This window comes from Manacus vitellinus, unplaced genomic scaffold (assembly GCF_001715985.3).
Source record: "Manacus vitellinus isolate BGI_N305 unplaced genomic scaffold, ASM171598v3 scaffold_3_pilon, whole genome shotgun sequence".
Classification (NCBI taxonomy): domain Eukaryota; kingdom Metazoa; phylum Chordata; class Aves; order Passeriformes; family Pipridae; genus Manacus; species Manacus vitellinus.
In genome coordinates this window covers 46,000,250-46,005,234 of record NW_021940535.1, presented here as the reverse complement: position 1 = coordinate 46,005,234, position 4,985 = coordinate 46,000,250, and the positions used below count along the sequence as shown (strand labels likewise).

General features: G+C 38.5%; 1 long non-coding RNA gene across 1 annotated transcript; it reads right to left on the bottom strand.

Moving 5' to 3' along the window:
- Positions 1-3,904: 3,904 nt before the first annotated feature.
- Positions 3,905-4,564, bottom strand: LOC108641043. The gene is made up of 3 exons (XR_001921700.1): positions 4,554-4,564; positions 4,037-4,104; positions 3,905-3,933 (listed from the first exon to the last, which is right to left on the bottom strand). It is a non-coding gene; the product is annotated as an uncharacterized LOC108641043 (long non-coding RNA).
- Between the last annotated feature and the right edge of the window lie 421 nt (positions 4,565-4,985).

The following is a 4,985-nucleotide window of genomic DNA, read 5'->3' as shown; positions in this document are numbered from 1 at the left end:
AATTATTAAGTTTTATCCACAGTGAATTCCTGTGCTACATGATACTGTGTTATATTTGAACATTGTCCTGTTTCATAGAGTAAATGAAATCTCTAGAAGGATTTTAAGATGCTAAATCTACCACTTATCATTCAATTTACCTTTGATACCTCATAAAATTTCACGGGGTTTCAGGCTAGAAGAAGCTAGTCTAGGCTGACTTCTTGTATAGTGCCTTTTGCTTAAAACTTGACCTACTTGAGGCATGAAATCAACTGTAGAGGAAGGGCATGGCACAGAGATAACAGGAGACACCCAAACACCCGCAGTGGCAGAGAACCAAGTAAGTTTAAATGATCTTGCAGGCAGTCTACATCCCTCAGATAGGACAGGAGAAAAAACCACGGTTACTTCCAGATTGAGAACTTGCACTCAAGATCATTCTGGAAGCAACCAGCTTCTGTCTCCCAGAGAGTCTGACACCATGCAGGTACATCCCAGGTGACTTCCATTGCCCTCCAGCAGTAAGTCACCATCCCCAAAATTCACAGTCCCAGAAAATATGTTATATCAATCCCTGGGTCATCACAATTTTAAAAATATACCAGGACTAGAGCTGAAGTTATGGTGATCCACTATTAAAGTAAGGAATGATTTCTGGAGAAATTCCCTCAGTTCCTTTGAACTGCCATTCACCCATGGAAGTCCAGGTAAATACAGTACAAATCCCTTTAAACTCAGTATCTGGTGTCAAGGATGGCAATTTTACACCTGGACATAAATAAAAGTAGGTTACTCTTTATACTCAGACTGATTCCAGTGCTTTAGCAGCACACTGTGCTTGTTCACTATTCATTCCCAGGATTTATGGTTATGCAATAGGTTGCTTAGACAAGGATTCCTGTGATATTTATAGTCAGTTTTTCTTTCTTTTTTTATCTCTCTTTTTTGGCCTGAGTTTCAGAACTCCTCTAGTATTTAACCTCAGAGCAGACTTTCGTCCCTTAACTTTCTCATTTAGACAAGAACACTTTCCTCCTTTCCTTTCCTCCTGTCTGATGAACAGTTACTGGTGACAAGGTATGTCCTCAGCAAAAGAGAAGGCTTTATAAACCTCCTGAAGACCTTCTCAGAACAGATACTCTTGGCTCATGATAGATATCGCTGAAATTTATGGAAAACTGAGCACCTTATTCTTCCAACCTCCTTTGAAAAATCGATCTTCAACTCTTCTAAAAATCCAGCTGAGTTCCATCTTTCTGCTGTTTTAGACTTACAGTAGAGTCTCAGATACAGACTGTAGACTCAATGCCAGCCTACGTGAAGACTGTGGTGGGTAAAGAAAATGACAAGTCACTTGATACTTACATGTGGCTCATATTTCTCAAGAAATTTTAAGAATCAGTGTCCTGACAATATTTTATTTACCCTTAGACCTCAAACATCCTCCCAACTTTTAAAATAAAAACCTTACTATAGTGCAGTTTTTAAATGACCAGTCTGACTGTTCACCAAAAGATAAACATTTTCAGATTCATTTGCTGCCTGAGTTTTCAGATTCAAAAGGAAAATAAATGTCTTTCATCTGTGTGCACATACCACTCTCTTTAATACCAAAAGAATTTGTTATGATCTCTGCTATTCCTAAAACCACATAAATTAAAACAATAAGACAGCTAGAATAAAGTGTTACCAAATCCTAATCTCTAAAAGTGGTGTGAAATATTTTCCAGCAAATAAAAGCAGAAAAAACTAATGATCTAGAGCTTTTAACCTATTTATGTGAAAGACTAAAATAAACCTAGATTCTAAGTCTTGATCAATAATAAAAATGTGTGGTCTAGAAAATAGCCTACAAAGTGTATACACTGGTCTCCAGCTGAAAATGTGGACGCTTGTTAGTTAAATATTTTGGTGGGGGAATTTCACTCTTCAGTTTAGGGGATTCTGCCCTAACTTCAAAGAAAATGTAGCTATTTCTGGTTGTTATTACAAGAAATCATTCATAGAGCTAGATCCCTTTGGAAAGAATGCTAACAATTTCAAATGTCATAGGCCAGTATTGACATGAGCTTTGAAAAAGGATAACATTCCATGCAGGGAGTCAAGGGATCGAGTAATTGTCCTTATATAATGTAATTGCAGAAGGAACTCACCTTTTATACTCAGTCAGAAAGAGAAGGAGGTTTTGGTTAATAATGAAGGTTTTGTGCCTTTTTTGTGAATCTTTTTTTTTATCTTTTCAGGATGTAGGAACATGGAATAGATGGTACTTAAACCTTGGATGCTTGTGACAGAGAAAGAAAACACTAATTTCTCATATTTTCAATTCCTATTGCAAGTAAAGGAGCCACTCTTTCAGTTTGTCCTAGGATAGAGGCTGATCCTCCCTAATATCCCCATTAGTTAATTTATAACTGATAAGGAAAAGGAAGACAGTAAGTGTATCTTCTCAAAAAAACCACCACATTCATCAGGGAGGTGCTGGTGACCTCTGTCCCAGACCAACTCCTGTAGGATGGACTGTGCTCCTTTATGCAGAGAAGGATGTTGACACAGTCAGGTTTTGTAGCCTTTAGGATACCTTTGGCTGAATACTGCGGGTGACTTTGACAATCTCTGGGCCAAAGTGCTCCTAAGCAGCACCAGTGTCACACTGAGTCTTTTAATGTCAGAAAAAAAAAATCCCTAACTCCATGCCTGATTACTATTTTGCTAAATTTAGGGGCTAGCTGGAATCTGTAGCTACACACATCATACACAGATGTGATGGGAGTAGCATCCCCTGTTCCCTTCCACACCCATCAGACAGCTCTACACCCGAACAAGCCCCAGGGCAGTGGACAACTCCTGGTTGGAAACGTGAGGAAGATCAGGCAAAGAGAATCCAGGGAATCCAAATGACATCTCATGGTCCAGCAAGCTGATGAAGTCACCATGAGAATAGGACTAAACTCCACACTGAAAATCAAAACTTTTACGTAAATTTAGTATAATTAAGAATTATATATAAAATCTGTGCCTGGACATCTCATTTGTAGAGTGTTCTTATCAGGTGGTCAGGCACACTAATGTTATCTCTGTCCCTAGGCACTGATAGTAAATCTCAGCACTCAATCCACCTGCCCCCTAGTCTTTTTGTCATGAGATTTGAGATGCTCCTGGACACCCAAGGCACCTGCACAGGGCTGGGAGGACCTATGGGGGTACCCATGCCCTTCTGGAGCCAAGGGAGCCCACGGTCACCAGGCATCTCAGGTGCCTCCATACACCTATATGCGGGCAACTGAGTTAAACACTGATTATCACTTGCTTAGATACCACAGAAAATTAAAAACGCCTTTTTAAAAAATATATAATTTCAACATATTTTTATTCTAAGTGGTGCACTGACAGTCTTGGAGGCTTTTCTGATGTCAACTGAAAATCTCACTGAAACTAGTTCATTTTCTTGTCCTCTGCAGTCATCTTGTCGATCTTCCCTGCCTCACCAGATTTTGTAGTTTTTGTCATTTGTTCTTGGCTCAGCAGATGAAGATTAGTTTAGAAACAAGTGAAAGAGGACTAAAATGTAGATGCTAAATAAAGTAACTCATGTTAATGGGCATCCTACAATTTCTTCCACTTTAGCCAAAATTGTCTCTAACGGTGAATGAAAGGAAGAGGATGGGAAGCAGATGTTTCTACTGTCTGTGGCAATCGATTGTAAATTGGCCTGACACTTCCCCCAAAGAGTTTATCAAGAAGGCTTGGTTCAGAGAATCAATCCCAAACCCAGAGCTGATGCATCAACATCTCAGCCAAAGTGATCAACAACTTGGACATGATGAGGGCTTTACAAAGAAACATTTATTTTGCTACAGAAAAATGATTAAAATAGTAAAGGAATCTTCGAGGATAGCTGCACCTCATGTTGATAGTCCTGGGAGTTACCTATAGACCTCTGTGAGACAACTTTAGGCATCAGGCAGAGGCGAAAAGAAAATGAAAAATTTAGCTCACTCTGGAACATGGTCCCTTGTAAAATAAAGTAGTACCATTTGGGAGGAGTTATCACCTCTGTTCAGATACAGTAGAAGACAGGAATAACAGATGTCACAAGTCAGTTGTGGGGCATGTGCTGAGCTAAATGAAAGGAGAAAATGGAGAGGAAAAACCCCAAAGTAACCAACCTTTTTTAAATTTTGACTGAATTTTAGATAATGAGATAAAAGCAGTCTCTAGCATTAGATCCGAAATACAAATCAAAGCATAAAACAGACGAAAATTATTTTAATGCAAACAATTATTATAATGCATAGCAGTGAAGACATACAGAAACACTACTTTAGCTTGTCAGAAAAACAAATTGAAATAACAGTCACACTTTTCATGCAGAGAACATAAATAAATAAAAGAAAACTAAGAACCATATGTCCTCATTTTGAAGGATGAGGCAAAGTAAAAGAGTCCAGAGAAGGATAATAGAGAAAACAGCATGGAGAGAAAAATATTAAAGAAATGGGTTATAAATGCTATTGCCAGAATGTTGCATAATGACCACTTTTATGAGCAAACAGAACTAGAAATCTTACCTTCTTGCTTTCCAAGAAACCTCCAGCAAGTCCAGAATGTGGCATGATTGAGAAAGAGGACAGTTTTTTCCCTTTGAAGCAGTGAGTATGGGGCACTTCATGTTCTTTTGGAGAAGTCCAGATACTCTGCTAGCTTTTCAACACAGTTCATGTTCTGTCCATTTTCTGTCAGCTCTGGGGAATTGAGCAACAGACTTTAAGGATGATGGAACTTAAGCGTTTATCAAAGTCAAATTTCTAAAGTGATAGATACTATATCAAACAGAGTCTGGAATTATATTTATTTTTCCCAGCAGGTCTGAGACATTTCTGTCACATTTATGTTCCTGGATTTTTTTGATATCTTTCTGAGATAAGAGGGAAAAGACAGACTCCGTGCTGGAAGGAGAAATTATTCTACTAAATTAATACTCAGTTGTTCAGATGAGCGTT